This window comes from Platalea leucorodia (genome assembly GCF_965183815.1).
Source record: "Platalea leucorodia genome assembly, chromosome: 20".
In the NCBI taxonomy this organism is placed as follows: domain Eukaryota; kingdom Metazoa; phylum Chordata; class Aves; order Pelecaniformes; family Threskiornithidae; genus Platalea; species Platalea leucorodia.
In genome coordinates, this window is record NC_138842.1 from 6,461,790 (window position 1) to 6,477,843 (window position 16,054).

The window sequence follows — 16,054 nt, forward strand, 5'->3', positions numbered from 1 at the left end:
GCAAAGGGCCATGCAAAGATTGTTTATGATTAATGAATGGAGATGCATTCAGGCTGGGCTCAGAGGAACAGCTTTTCTTCCAGCCAACATAAATTCAAAGTGGAATAAATGCATTTGCACAAGTTCTGAAGAAAGAATTTGGGGATTTCCCCTCACACAATCAGTCTGTGAAATGCTGAATAAGTAAAAAAATAAAACAAGACTGTAACAAACCTAGTTTAAATTACTTCTTTTTTTTTTCCCCCCTCTAGAAAACATCACTTATAGCAGAGAAACACCCATTGCAGGATTTCCCTACTTCTGTCTTTCCATACTCTGTAACGTGTCAGACTTTCCAGGGATATAAGCATGGCAAGAATACGAGCAGAAATGACAATGCATATGGTCAAAAGTGGAAATGCATTCTCTATGCATTAAAATTCAGGCCTTTTTTCCTTGCAACTTCATGTACCTAGGTCACTGAAAAGTTCCGACATCCAATTAAAACACTGGATATCAACTCGCATACAGATCCTCTCTCGTTAATCCTCTTTGGATTACAGTGTGATCTGTCCACTTTTGCACCAGCACTAGTTGTACCTGCAATTGTAACCATCTGGGAGACCTAAACCCAAATATTAAGGAGTCAGTTGTGGGTTTTTTTTCAGATTAGACAAGGGCAGGTGATTTCCAAAGAAAGAATTTTAAGTTGCTTTTATGTTTACAGAAGGGCAGAATTTTCATATTGGACAGAGCTCCACACGGCTTGGATTACACATTAAACAATGTTAAAATTATTTATTCCTTTACAATTGCAGGTAGTGAGGGCACAAAGCCCGGGTCTGTTGGAGTTCAAGTGCATTGCACAGAAGCGTGCCAAATGCAGGCATGTTATCGCCAGGTGAATAAATTCAGAGCTTTCAGGAAGAAGTTGCCAACTCTGATCTGAAAACTATGGGAAACACTTGGCTATAGATCACCGATTTTCTATGCCTGCCTTCCTTTCCACTCTTGGTGAAAATCACGATCTCGGCGCTGCTGCTCACCTGCAGAGCCGGGTGGACGGACTACAGCAGCCTTCCCGCTCGCATCCTGCATGCACACACGCTCCCCCAGCTGCCCTTTGCAAAGGCACAGGTAGGAAGGTGAGCACTTGGCTCTCCAGCCAACACATTTTGCACGTTTATCACAGTCAATCCTGCGCCATGAAAAAGGGAAAAATTTGCTGGAGCTTGACAGACAGAAAAAGGAACTTTGTGTATTTTTACCAAGAATTAATTTCTCTGCAGCCAGCAGCAGAAATGAACCTTTTGAAGGCACGAGGTCAGAGTGCAGGGCACAAATATCTGCATTATGCTGGTGGTGCTTAAGGCTCTCCAGAATTTGCATAAAGTTTTCTGTTCTATCTGATAACATCACAGAAAAACAAAACAAATCGGACCATACTGTTCCAATTATAAGTTGCTACAGTGAGGTACACTTGGACTTTCCCAGCTAAACATCTCAATATTGTGAAAATATTATGACTCAATTATTCTGATTTGTTTCTTCTAACTTGGTAGCATATAAATGAAACACTTGAAGCAAATGAACAAATACACAAATGAAGTGAACTGAGATGCTCAGTATTTTCGTATAAGGAAAAGCATTGTTTTCAGTTTCCCTTCCGAACTTTGTCAATACTCAGTTTAGTCAAAACTAAATGTATTTTCTTAGCAGCCATAACAATTTGGAACATTTCAGCCCTTTAACTGAGGCATAAAGACCCAAAGCACAACAGTAAATTCTGCCCTGTCATTAAATACTCAGAAACTGAATGAGCTTTTTGACTGGCTGTATCAAAAAAAAAAAAAAAAAAAAAAAGCAGCCAACCAAACTCATAAAACCCTCAAACACAACACATCCAACCAAAACCCAAATTCACAGACACAGAGTTATCAAGTTCAGGATTCAGGTAGGAAGGGCCCCCAGGAGGGCCGCGTTCTCTTCCCACCCTTAGTGAAAGACGCTTTTCGAAAATTTTTAGATACGTGCATATTTTCAAATTTCTATCTTCTAATTTAACATCTCTCAGAAAGGTCCCAGTAGTTATGGAGCAAGCATTCTGCTTTTTGTGAAAATCAGTTCCTTTTAAGGTATTAGAAAACAATACCCCTGAAATTATTTACTCATGTAATGATAATATACAATAATATATCTAACCTTTTTAAAACTAGCTTACTAGCCTAAACTGCTGTTGTGAGATACATGATGATCCCTTTCCACAGAGATCTGTCGTCACAGTAATGTTTTGTTGTGATGCTGCACTTTTTAACCCTGTTGACAACAAATTACATCTTGTAACTCTTTGTGAGCTTGAAATGTCACTACCGCAGTTTTCCTCCCTAAATGATTACAGGAACGGAAAGATTGAAAGATAAAGGTACTAAATACTTTATCGCATTACCATTAAGTCTGCGCTTCATTTCAAGTATGCAGTATGTTAACTGGAATGAAAGCTTACGCTGGTCCATAGTGTTCAGTGATGACTGTTCGTAGTTTAAAAGTCCCTTGACGGCAGTCATGCAGGGATTTTAGCCAGATGCAATCATAACCATTTCACAAACATAGCTGCAGAAAGCTCCTCCTCATTAGACAATCCCATTAGCAGATTAGAAAGTGCCTCTGATAACTTTTGAGTCCTGCTCTCCATCCTCTGTAACCGACAGAAATTTCTGGTTTATATCCTGCCCTTACTACTTTGGGAGAAGACTTAAAAGGAGAACTTTTCAGGAAAATAAGCTTTGGGAAAAGAAAGAGAGCCTAGCATGGCTGGACCCTAGAAAATCTGTCCCTTCAGGAGGAAGTTAGTTTACTAACAAAAGTTAGTTTACTTCTCCCTGAGTTGATAAAAACTTTTACCATACCATCTGCTGCTGCTTTCCTCCTGCCTGGAATTTCTCTCAAGCATCAGCTACCAAATAAGGGGAGACTTTTGCTGTTTCATGTATGCTCTGTGGGAGAATAATGAATTATATCTCCAGTAATATTAACACTGGTCCCAGGGCCACACAAAATAATCTATTTTAGAGCTTTTGCAATAACATTCATCACCTTAGCAGATGAGAATCTTGCTGGTAATTAATGCAGGCTAACAAGGCTTGCTGTGTGCTCCACGGATTCCAGGACCTGTCTCTACTCTGCCTCAAAGATCTCCACTGAGGAACTTCTGCTTCTGGAACTGCTAAAGCACAAACCACAGCAGCAAAGCACACAAAGTATTCTGGGTATCTCTAGGCATTAAAAGCCAAAGCAAACCCAGCTGCTGTGCAGACAGAGGAAGGGCCAGCTCACGATAGTGTAGTAGCACAGTTTCTCTTCACCCAGCCTTACTTGAGGTTAACATCGCACCTATGTCCCCCACCCTGGATGTCTTCAAGGCTTGGCAAAGATAAATCCAGTCACTCTCTCATGCTGCTTTCACGTTCATATCTGCTGGGCCAGTCTCGGGCAGGAGGCATGAAACGCACTGCCCAAAATTTCTTGATTGCTCCTTTTCCATCCCACCTAGAGAGACGGCAGTCAGCAGCTGGGAAGTCTGCACTAGAAGAGCAGTAAGGCAGGACACAACATGTTTTATGGGGACCACTGCATTTTTCTAACTGTGACATGTTTTATGGGGACCATTACATTTTTCTGACTGCTTGGATTTGGCTCAAGGCATAAGCGGCCTAATGAAATGCAGCTTACTGTTGTTGACTCATGCTGATAACAACCACTTGTCCTGCAGGAAAAGTAAGATTTGCTCAATCTCTCAGGAGAAAATTGGCAACTCTCCGAGAGAAGTGGGTGAAACAGTATGAGCAAGTAAAATGCCTCTTGTGGTACTTCATTGCCAGGTCTGAGGTGCCAAGATTTTTCACTTTTTTTCCCTTCCAACTGTTTGGTTTATTTTCAAATTTGCAACATTTGACATTCATCTTAAAGAACCAGCACCTGGAATCAAGTGGTTAAGAGTATATCTTCATATAATTAAGAAAGGCCAATCCCAGGGACTTAAACTGCGGAGAAGTACTTGCAAACGTGAGCCTAAGCATGCTTAAGATTCAAAAATAGACTACAAATATGAAAACACTGAAGTTTATTTAATCCTGTTAATCTCAAAACAATCTTACAGTTTTGAGGATTAGACTTGGGATTTTTGAGTATTTGGAGCTGGTGACATGCACAAGAGCTGGATACAGTCCTCCGAAGGTCGTAAAACCACCCAGAATCTTGTCATTAGCATCCACAGGCTCTAACTCTTGCTGGCTATTGCAGCTGGAATAGCAGCATTATAATAGCATTTAGCTCACAGCACAACAGCAGGAGGAGGAAAAGGATCCAACGGCAATGCAAACATAATCCCTGGGGACAAGTAAAAAGCCCGCTAGCCTCAGAGAGGAAAACACACAACTCTTTAGCTACTCCCAAGCTATGATAAGTCTGACAGCACATGGAAGAGGAGAGCAGCTAATCCTGCTGTCATTGATTTACAGAGACCTCTGGGCAAAGTGTGGATGCTCCAAGACTGTTTTTTCTGTCATCCCTGCCATTTTATATATTATTTGTTTGCTTCTGGCTTATAATTCCCCTGAAATACCTGGCAGTGAAATATTCACTGCACAAGTGTGCATGTCTTGTGGGAGCAGCAGGCTTGTAATCAGAAATTAATTCCATGCCTCATCCTGTTCTCCTCATTCCAGAAGCAGTGTCTTTCATCCCCAGAAATGCATAGCCCAGGTCTAGACATTTTGTTCCAGTGTTGGGCTTGGGGCAGAGTATATGAATGTGGATAGAGGCTCAGGGTATGGCATTAAATAACTCCAAACTCAACCTACTCCAGAAACATTCTTGATTTCCAGCCTCTCCCTTTGAGGTCAGAACCAGGTACATGCAGCGCAGACTCATCCGTGACACCTGAAAGGCAGCAGAGCTCAGTAAAAACAAACAAACAAACAAAACCCCAAACCATCCCAAACCCAAAAAACAACAAAAAAACCCCAAACCAAGACAAAACAAGATGAATATTCAGAGGAGACTTTTAAAGGGCTGGCTGCCACGCAGTTCAGGGACAGTTCCTCACGAGTGATGCTCAGTATAACTGAAGGTTAGGACCACAAATAGACCGAAGGAGGGAGTTTCCAGCAATCTGAGTGATGCTTGAAGACAAGCCCCACTGTAAGCTACAGTTCAACCCCCATTTCTCTAGGGATACCAATACCTCTTTCCCTGCATTTAGGAAGGATGTCATCTCTGCACATAATGTGCTATGTACCTACTCTATCTCGCACTCACACAGGTCAAAAATAGCTCTGGATTAAGAAGGATTTTTTTTGTCCTAAAATAATGTTATTTCACCACTAACCCTTCCTTTCTAACTGTCAACATCCACAAGGCCACCTCCTTGTCTATCAGATATAGCTGGAAATTGAAAAAGCAACAGAAACATGAGATGAGGAACAGGTTATGAGAGAGCAGAACAAAACATTGAGTAAGCGAGAGGACATGAAAGGTTACCGGGGTCTGCCTTGGGGCTTACAGAGGAACATGAGTCAAAGCTGTCACATGAGTTAGACACAAGTACACAAACAGCACCGTCCCTGGAATAGATCTATGCCAGCTCCTTCCCTTTTAGGTAGGCTGACTAAGCAAGCTCCCAAGGAAATTGCTCTTTTCAACAGTCATTTCTGTTTCATCAGTAACACCTTCATCAAGTTTCTGACCCTTCTTCACCCATGGAAACCTACCCTACACCTGGTTCCAGAGCAATTCAAAGTTGCTTCAGATTTTTATCACATTAAGACAACTCTTCTGGCGTACTTTGACTCAAATGATCGTGCACAGCATCCAGACAGCTGTGGTGAAGTTCCCATGATGAAACCGTTCTAGTGAATGCAAACTCCAAGCCGTATCTTAGGAGCTTATGCTTCTAAGTAGCAAAGAAAGGCTCAGAGCAAGTGGAAGGCATAAGCCAGCAGAAAGTGTTAACAACATGCTATTGTTTCTCTTGTAGCAGAGGCCAGATGCCTCAAACCATACTGCCCTGGGCATAGAACATAGAAAGAATATGACAATTTTCAGTTTCTCACAAACAGGAGAAAACCTTGAGATGAGAAGTATTAACACACCCATCACACTGATTGTGAAGAGTAACGCAGTTAATTGCTTACATAGCCCATCTCTAGTCCATAGAAACACAGCTTCCAAAAGGTAATTCATGCAGCCTGTCTGAGTCAAGGTGAATCCCCCAGGATGCCTGTTTCTTTCTTGACTGTAAATGGAACTTAGATGACCAGCTGAGATTTCCATGTCTAGCTTATAGATACTGACTTTAAGGCAGATTAAATTCAACCATGGGGACCAAAGACCTTTCTTTAAGTTTACATAGTGCTGATATCAGAGCCATGAATCAGACACCAGACAAACCCACTTCCCCAGATCACAGCTAGGTGGGTCTTCGCAAGTAGGCAGGACAAAACCTTCCTGGGTCTTGTGCCAGCCAGAGCTACAGTGACTCAATTGGCCTTGCACCAAGCACAAGCTCTCTTAGCAGGGGGTGGATTAGTTTCAGTCCTGCAAATACACAGCCCTTCCTGAGCACAAACAGCAAGAGCTTTCAGCAGCATACAAAACATCACATAGACATCATTCCTCCTGTAGTGGGTCTCTCCCACAGGAGAGCGTGACCAAGGGAACAGCACTCCCCATTTCACTCAAGGACAGTTGGGCCTAGCAGCATCCCCTGGAATGCAAAGATTCAAAAAACTTAGAATAGTGTCTGAAGGTTAGAGATCTGACATTTTAAGGTTTTGGAATGAAGCAGTTTGATGGTATCATATACACTCAGTTTTCTGTCTGTAAAATGTGTGCAGAAGTTATCCTATTGAGCAATATCTACAGCATCATCCATTTCTTTGTTAAACCCTTCCCTCCCTGGGAAGAACAAACACAGCAGCCAACGCAAGTTACAATCCTGCAGAATTATCCCTCCAAGTATTACGGATTATATCAGCTGCCATTCAGCTTATTGTAACAAAAACAATTTGTCCTGAGGGAAAGCAGTATGTACAGAAAGCCACAGAGTGCAATGAGGTATTCGATGAAGCTCACTGTTACTGAGAGGTGTAGTGTTACTGCAGTGCCTTGCTGACACTAACACTCTTAGCTTAAGTTTTAGCAGAAAAAAATCCACCTCTTAAAGCCTGCCATGTACACTAGCATTCATCTGCCCTCTATTTGCACCCTCAACAGAGAGGGCATGAGCCGTGCAAACTGAAATCCTCTTTACCTACAAGTAGCCATTCCCCATGCAGCTAGGACTCAGGTTATATTTTTTCAAGGGAGAGAGAAATTTTGCACCCACCAGCTCCATAAAGAACCGGTAACAAGAGTCTTGTTTCCACATAGCTCTTCAAAATTCAGTCCCGCAATGAATTAGATGGTCATCACTGACCATACCTTGGGTGGCCTCCACATCTGAATGGCTTTATCAGGGTCAGGGCAGGAGACTTCACACTGCACATATCAGAGCCAAATCCAAAGATTTGCTAATCTGCCCCTCTCAAACAGTTTGCTGCTACTAATTTGTATCTCAGTAATACCTGAACCCCACAGAAGGCACCAGTCTTGTTTTACTGGGTGCTCTATATACACACTGAGCAACTGAACTTTTGTACCAAAGAATTTACAACCTAAACCAAAAAAGGATGGAGAAAAGACATGAGTATCATTCCCATTTTACAGGCAGGGTTTTAGGCTAAGCCTTGACTGGCACTTTGCATTCTGGCCTCTGTAGCCTCCCTGCTTGCTACTCGTGCCCCATAAAACACCAGAGTGCTTACTTCCACAGCTAGACATTTGCACGCAAAAGAAAAAGGAGTGAAGCTGTTAGCTTATTTGCAACTACACCTAATAACCTCAGCTGTAACAAGCACCTCACCACTAGCTACGAAGGTGCCCAGCAAGGCAAGTCTCAGCAGTCGTCTTCTCCCGTGTTCTCACCGCTTCAGCAGTGAAACCCAGCCTGCCAAAACTGAGGTTAATTAGTAAAAACCATGTTTGACACCTGATTTCCAGTGAAACTTCACTAAAGGAGGAGTCACTAATTTGCCGGCACAATATTAAGGAACAACAAAACTGTTGTGAATTCAAAAGGATTTCTCAGCAGATTCTAATCTAATCTGCTGAGCACAAAGTTTCCCCGTTCATGTTGATGTATCAAATGTCTAGCTAATGACACTAAATGAATAGTTCTTGTATTCTGCCTGAAAAACTCCCAGTGCCATCTGATGTGCATATTGCATATTCCCTGTATGTATTATCCAGCACGTGCCTCTGGCTGTTGTGGTTTACTAGGCTACTAGTGCACCTGCAGTTTGTTTGTGTAATACTGCCTGTACTTCTGACAGATTTCTATGAAAAAAAAAAAAAAAATATTATAAACAAGTTAAGCATGCTTCAGGGGGCCAGCAAAGTGAAGGAAGAGTCCCTTTTTGGTGCTTTAAAAAGGTGATTTAAATATTTGTTTTAAGGTGAACCTAAGAGAGGGACTGAGTCTGAGACTAAAGAATTTATTTCTACTGTATGGGCTAACTTTCAAGCTTTCCAAAAATAGGAACAAAATCCAGTGTTTTCTGAACATTTAGAATGGTTATACAGGTACTACACTGAGCTACTTGGAAGCTAAGCCCCTGGGCCTTGCAGAAGTCTGAAACAGCTTGTTGAGTCCTGGTCCATGTATTGTACTGGTACCCTTAAAAGGGTACCTCCCATCCCTGCACAGTACACTATAAAGCCTATGGGAACACTGCTCTTAAATCTTAAAATCAGGGTAAGCTTGGACACTTACAAATGCAACAGCAATTCACTCACTGAGTTCTGTTGACTTAATAATTTCCCTGCTCTTTACTAAGTGGAAATGCAAATTAAAATGTGCATGCTTATAGCACTTCCTCTGTAAAGACTACTTACATGAATGCATTTAACTTGCGCAGTCATGAAAAGCTGTCACCCAGTCAGGCGACACAGTTCAGCTAACAGCACTAAGTCACCATGATCTGATTGTGACTGTTGGTGCAAACCATCATGTGGGAAGGGATACGAGGTGTAGAGCTTCTAGTATTACTACATACTACATCACAAGTAGGGGGATGTAATCACTTACAACAGAAAAAAAGCACCAAAACATCTGAGGCCATGTCTAGCCTCTTTCCATGAATACCAGGTTCTGCCCCTTTTAGTGGCTAGAGAACAGGACTTGTGAGTGACCCAGAGATTGAAGCAATAGCCACAGATCTGAGAAGTGCTGAAACTACAGGATAACTTTTTGAAAGAAAGGTTCATTCGGTGCAAAATTTAGAGCATCCACCACTCAAGTACATTCAATACTGGAAAAAAAATTGAACTTTTGTGGTTCTTAGGCATATATCCCACATAAAGCTGGACCTGTAGCTCCTGGATCAGGCCAAAGCTAACAACAAAAGCATCAGAAATGTCTGTTCACACAACACTTACACCAGTGACCACATCATCAGGGGCATGAATCTGTCTAGGTCCCTCAAAATCAATTTACCCATGTTGGCTTGGTTTATTTCAATGCAGGAATTACCCTGACAGATTAGATAGCTTGGTTCTTTTCATCAATTCCTTTACTATATACAAGTGACAAGAGGGTAAAAAATGCACCTGAGGTGGAAAAGGATGCAGAAGGCCTGAGAGACAATCACAGTGTTTCTAGGGGGTCACTGTTCTCCAGAGAACTGCAGGTGGCACGTCTTTTCTTGTTTTGCACAGGTGTAAGCCTTGTACTGGATAGTTGCTCCTCCTTCAGCTCTGACTTTTTGTTCTGGAATTATTGGAATGATAAAAAAGAACCTGCATATTTACTCTGTCAATTGGCATTCCTTTCACTAGGTAAATATTTAATTCTTTGTTCTTTTTTTTTTTTTTTTTTTAGCAAGATCTCCTTATACGAGTTGTGCTTCCATTAGCCTCTTAACCCTGGATAAAGAGGAGCAAATTCCAAGCAACACCTGTATTTTTGCATTTTCTCATTTCCCTACACAAACTTACCTTCAGTCAGTTACATATCCTAGAAAGTTGCGTCATCTTTCACCTCTGTTCCTTGATAAGCATATTTTTTTGGAACATGATGCAGTTTACTGTAGGAATACAGCACTCATGTTGTGTGCATTGGCTCGGTTAGCAAAGCCTTGCTGGAATCAGTGGAACTTCCCTAATTTAAAGCAGTGAAGACTGTGGTCTGAAGTGAGAGACATTAACCTTCTTGATGAGAATAATTTTTTTTCTTGTGGGCATTTCATCAGCTAGTTACTGTTCTCCAAGGGAGTACCAGTACAGCCCTAAAAACCCCTAGGTATCGCACTGTGGAGTTGTTTGGTATTTTCTTTTCTTCTGTGTAATCGTTAGGTGAAAGGAGGACTTGCTGACAGAGATAGGAGCTCTGAGACTAAAGAATGAAATCTTTTAAGTGCAGAAATTGTAGGGGCAGTAGCTGTAGCATAAGGAAGTGGTACTGGAATTTACCCAGCGATACAAATGACAAAGAAGGATTAGATGCAGGTTTGTACTCATGGAGAAATTAGGTCAGACTCCACAAGACATGAAATGATTTATGCCAATATTAACTCACAACACGGGGGAATATGTTGGCACTTTCATGGGAACTTACTGCTCAAGAAAAAAAATACACGTGGCAAGAAACCAACCCAAACAATCACCAGGTTAGACTGGTTTGGTCAGAGAGTCTGATACTCAAAAGCTGACATAGCAATCATTTATTTATTCACGGCTCAAGCAAATGATATGAACTATAGCAAGAACAATCCTAAGTAAATCTCTCCTATCACCAATAAATATATTTCCATAAAACATAACTACTCAAGAGTAGCAATTTTCTCATTTGTCCTCTTAGACAGATTTCCAGGAGACATCAGTTGCACAGAATGAAGATTTATTAATGGACTGTTATTGGAGAACTATGAAATACATGTTATTTTCCTCATCTGCAGTGTGTGGCATGCTTTACTTGACAAAGCTTATTGGACACAGGCGATTGTAGATGGCAAAAGCTGGTGTGAAATGGAGAATTTCTCTAGGAGTTCTGCAACAGAGTGGTTTTAATTTTCTGGGACGAAAGCCTGCAGACAGGTGTCCGGAGCAACGAGCACAGGGTTGCTGTATTTGGCTGTTCTGAATTGTCACACAAAAGTTCTGGACAACCACTCCATATTTCTGCCTGTTTAACAACTGTGGTCAGATCATAGAATGACAGAATGGGTTGGGTTGGAAGGGACCTTAGAGATCACCTGGTTCCAATCCCTCCTGCCACGGGCAGGGACGCCTTCCACCAGACCGGGTTGCTCAAAGCCCCATCCAGCCTGGCCTTGAACACTTCCAGGGATGGGGCATCCACAACTCCTCTGGGCAACCGGTTCCAGTGCCTCACCGCCCTCATAGTGAAGAATATCTTCCTTAAAGGTGTTGTCAAGCTGCTGCTATGTAGCCATTCAATAGCTGCTGTGAGGATTCAATAGTTCAAACCTATACAACTGCTTGATCAACACACTCACCTTTGAAATAGAGCTACCAAATGCTTTACAAGCCACATGCAAAGGCACTTATCATGCATTCAGGACACTGTGTTTTTCTTAGGCTATGGTTACTGCCACCATTTCTGGCTACTTTTAGGCTTTCCTTGACTCCAATGAAAAGGGAACGCAGGTCTAAAATATAAGGGGGAAGAAATAATTGAATGCTTAGCATGTTTTCTCCCCTCCACCAAGCACTGTAGCTAATTAATACACTTTAAATACACCCAGAACTGTGTTACTGCTTACATCTCAGTTCAGTAAACTGTTTAAGCACATGCTCAGCTATAACAACAGGAATAGGCCCCATAAAGATCAGCAAGAGTTCTCTTAAATTTCTGAGACTAATGTTCACTTTACTGTCCTGTGTAAATCACCAGTCTTTGGCCCCTGTGAGATCCCTTATACATCCCCATCTTATTGTGATATTTCTCCTTAAACTTTGTGCCTAACCTTAACAGAACATAAAGGCTTGGTTATTAAAGCTATGTCACAACAGAGCTGTGCATACATAAAACTCTCAGAGATTAGTTTATTCTACTACAAAGGAACTGAATGCTGCTGAATACATTTCTCAGCCTTGTTGATTAATAAGGCTTACTTCCTTATTTTTAGATAAATACCAGATGTCACAGTTATTAAGGAAAACCAAAAAGCAATTCTATACACAACATTGAACCAATAAAGCAGCTCAGTAATCTCGGAAATTTTACAGAGTTGTTTTTCAGGGTTCTGCTCTTACTCATTGCGTTATTATCCAGAGATTAGCATAGCAATGTCTGGATCAAATTTATAATTAACTGTTAACTTCAGATATTGTGAACTTGATTACCCACCATAAGAGGGGATTTGTTTGCTACATCCTCTCAGGCCAGCCAGAATCTTACTAAATTCCTGCCTTCCATTTCTACAGGAAGTGGTTTTTGTTGTTGTTTTGGGTTTTTTTGAAATCAAAATCATTTCCCCATTTGCAAAGTGACTGCTTTAGGTCGAGGATAAGGGATAACAGGGGGTTTTACTCCTGTTTCAGCAAAGGTGTGATAATACCACGAACAATGATGATAGCTCCAGCATCTCTGGTCTTCCCCACTGTTGGCTGTAAAGACCCAATATTACATGCATGCTCAGGGTAGGATTTTTTTGGTGTATCTCAGAAAAGTGTGATACATTTTCAGATGCAACCAGCATAAATGAGATGAAATCTCAGGGAGCCTAACAGGTCTAAACTAATTAGTAAAGATACCACATCACATTTGAAATAACTGCCAAAGGGCAAAGTGAGATCCTGACCCTAACCCACCTCTGCAGGGGGAAGTTAGGGGACACTTGCCTGTTCTCTCCCACACCTGACCCATCATCTACAGCGCAAATCGCCATGCTCAGTGGCTCTTGCCTTGTTACATAGTCCAGGCAGAACCATGCCCAATGATACACAGAGTAAGTAGAATTTTTAGGTCTGTATGAAATCACTTCTCTCTTTTCTTATGTAGCCGTGGTAGGACTGCATTAGCTGACCTCAGTGGGAGTCGTTTCCCTGATGCTGAAAGAATTTGGATCAAGGCCATTGGGAGTGAAATATAATCTCTGTGTATGGGAAAAAGGCTCCGAAACTTGACCCCAGATTACAGACCATTGTTGTCTGTGAGTTTCAATGTATTTGTTCAGAAGAGAAAAAAGGATTTAGGGCCTTTATTTTCTTATCCCCACTTATGTATTACTTTAATTATTAACCCTAAATAAGCAAATTTTTATGTAGCTAACTTGCAGTTAATAGGAGAGCATTTACAATTTGGTCCATCTTAATTCTTGTTTCATTCAGCTGCTCTGGCTTGCTGAATGACTAATAGGCTGCCTCTCTCTCTCCAGACTCCCTGACACGCAGATATTAAGGAACATTGTTTATGTGGAATTTTTTTTTTTTATATGAGGATTTGGTTGTGGAAGCATAAAGTTTCTGGCAAATATTTTCAGTGACTGTTAGAAGTTGCTGGAACTCCTTTCAAAGGCAGTAGAAATTCAACATCAAGGGACTAAAATATACTGGAAGAGAGTTGTGTGCTAAGAGAAGTGGTGTTTGCCTTATAGTCTGCTGTGAGAAGTTCTACTCTAATACAGGCACCTTGAAGTTTACCTCCTACAGGGAATATAAGCAGGGCTTGAAACAGCCCTTGCTCTTTATACAGAGACGCATTTGAAAACAAATCTTCTGATATCCCACAGACAATTAGAGACCCAGAAGATTTGGGGTCCAAAAAACACACCATGCAGAGCAGAGTGTAGGAAACCAGGAACCACCTGTGGGATTAAGTGTCCTCATGTCACCGTCTCACACACAAGATTCATGTAGCTACTGAAAGAGTTTTGACCAGTACAGTGCATTATATGCATGAAAATCTCATAGCTACCTGTACAATTTGCATTTTAGTGTTTTCTCCCTGCACTGATTGCTGCCCTGTAAGTGATCCAGTGGAGGATCACCAAACTTTCTTTGTGCTTGCCAGGACTGAGTCCACATCAAGCCCAGCCAGATGTACTCAGTTATTCAGGCATCACATGTCTTTGAAGAGCAAACTTGATACCTTTGTAGACAAGCCTAGCTTGATGTCAAAACTGACTGGTGCACCAAGGAACTTCATGGAATATTTAACTACCATAAACAAAAAAGTGCAATGGCCCCAATTCAAATAGCACATGTTTATGGTTAATGTCAGGCTAGCACTTAACTTTCTGACTTAAGTGCTTTACTGAATCCCTGCCAGAAAAGGCAGACCAAAGACAACTACAAGATAAAACATGGCAGAGAACAACCTTGTATCCTTAAGTGGCATCCTCCACTAGATCACCATCAAGTCTGAGATTAAGCAGAAAAAGAAAGAAAACATTATTAAGCATTTTATAGCAATCTCAGTCAAGATAGAACAAGAATGAAGAGAAAGGATTTAAAAATAAAAGAACTGTATGAAAATAATCTGAAAATTTAGGGGTTTGGGGCTCAAGTTCCCCACCTTTGTTCACATGGAATAACTCACTTCTCAAGGCAAGCAAGTAAAACTGTTTGAGTAGCAACAGTCTCCCAAGAGAAGAACAGCAGATCCCATGTGCTTGTGTCTGTCAGGAACAGGACTGAAAAGGTGAGAGAGGTAATATTGTGAAAGAGTTGGAGAAACCAAGTATTTTGACTGGCTGCCAGCCATGTCATTGTATTTCAATAACTAAGCAGATAAATGATCCTTTAAAAAAAAAAAAAAAAAAAAAAAGGTGTAAATAGAGAAGACTACTCAAGTACCCAGCCTCAAAAAGAATATGTTTGTGGCTCTGGCTCATGGACAAAAAAATATTAACCCTAACTGTGCATCCTGAAATTGATTCTCTCCTCTGCAGAGCCAGCAAAAGGCCTCTATTTTACTGAAGTGTTGTTTTGGTATGGAGGTACAGGTCTAAATTAAATTCACACCCAGTAGCAATCCCTATAAGCTGCAGGGAGACAAAAAGGGACATTTTCAAAGGCATGAATGCCAGGAAGTAGAATAGGTCAATCTTGAGATTCAGAAGTGTAGAGATGGTAGAAAAAAGGAGGAGTAGCTATGATATTTATAGCAAGACATTACAAAGACATTCAAAGTGAGAGCCAGCTGCCTTATTATGTGCATCTTCTACTTGGTGAGATGCCTTGGGGTACCCAGGACACCTGCAGGGAGCTGGCAGGTGTGACACAGCACCCACAGAAGACCTGCACTGTTCAAGGGGCTGTGGGACATTCAGCTTATCTAAAATAACAAGATGTCTAGGCACGTGAATCAAGCCATAGCTCACATGAGAGAATCTGTACCCCGTAGTCCCTTGTGTTCTACAATATTCACATTTAAATGCTACCTTCTACGAATCCTTTGAGATTAACAATTTCTCCCAAGCTTCCACCTGGACTATTCTGGCTTAGTACCTAAGACCAGCTGCATTTTTGAAAGTGCTCTGTCCCTTTCACCCTGAATTCTAGTGACAGCTCACAGTGAAACTGTCAGCCAGTTCAGAAACTAACAGAAATATTTGACAAGTTTGAGTCACCAATTTTGCAGGGAGGGAAAAAGTAATAAAAATGGTATTTCTGCCATATTCCCCACTGATGTGCATTTTAAAACAACACTGGGGAACGCAGGGAAATCCTCGTACATCAGATTTGTTTCAACGTGGTATTTCGACATCCTGTTATATATTCCCCTTAGTGCTGCTCCTTGCTGATCTGTTTTTGAATCTGATGTGTTTTGTTTGCTACTGAGTTTCCTACGGTCTAATTCACAGCACCATCTAGTGACACAACTTGGGATACCAGGAACAAAATTTTATATTGCTCTCACTCGATTTTCTTGGCTCGGTTTTGTGTTTTTAATTGTTGCAAATTAAAAGGATGAAAAAAAAAATTAAATACAAATAGATTCTCAGTGAGTGAC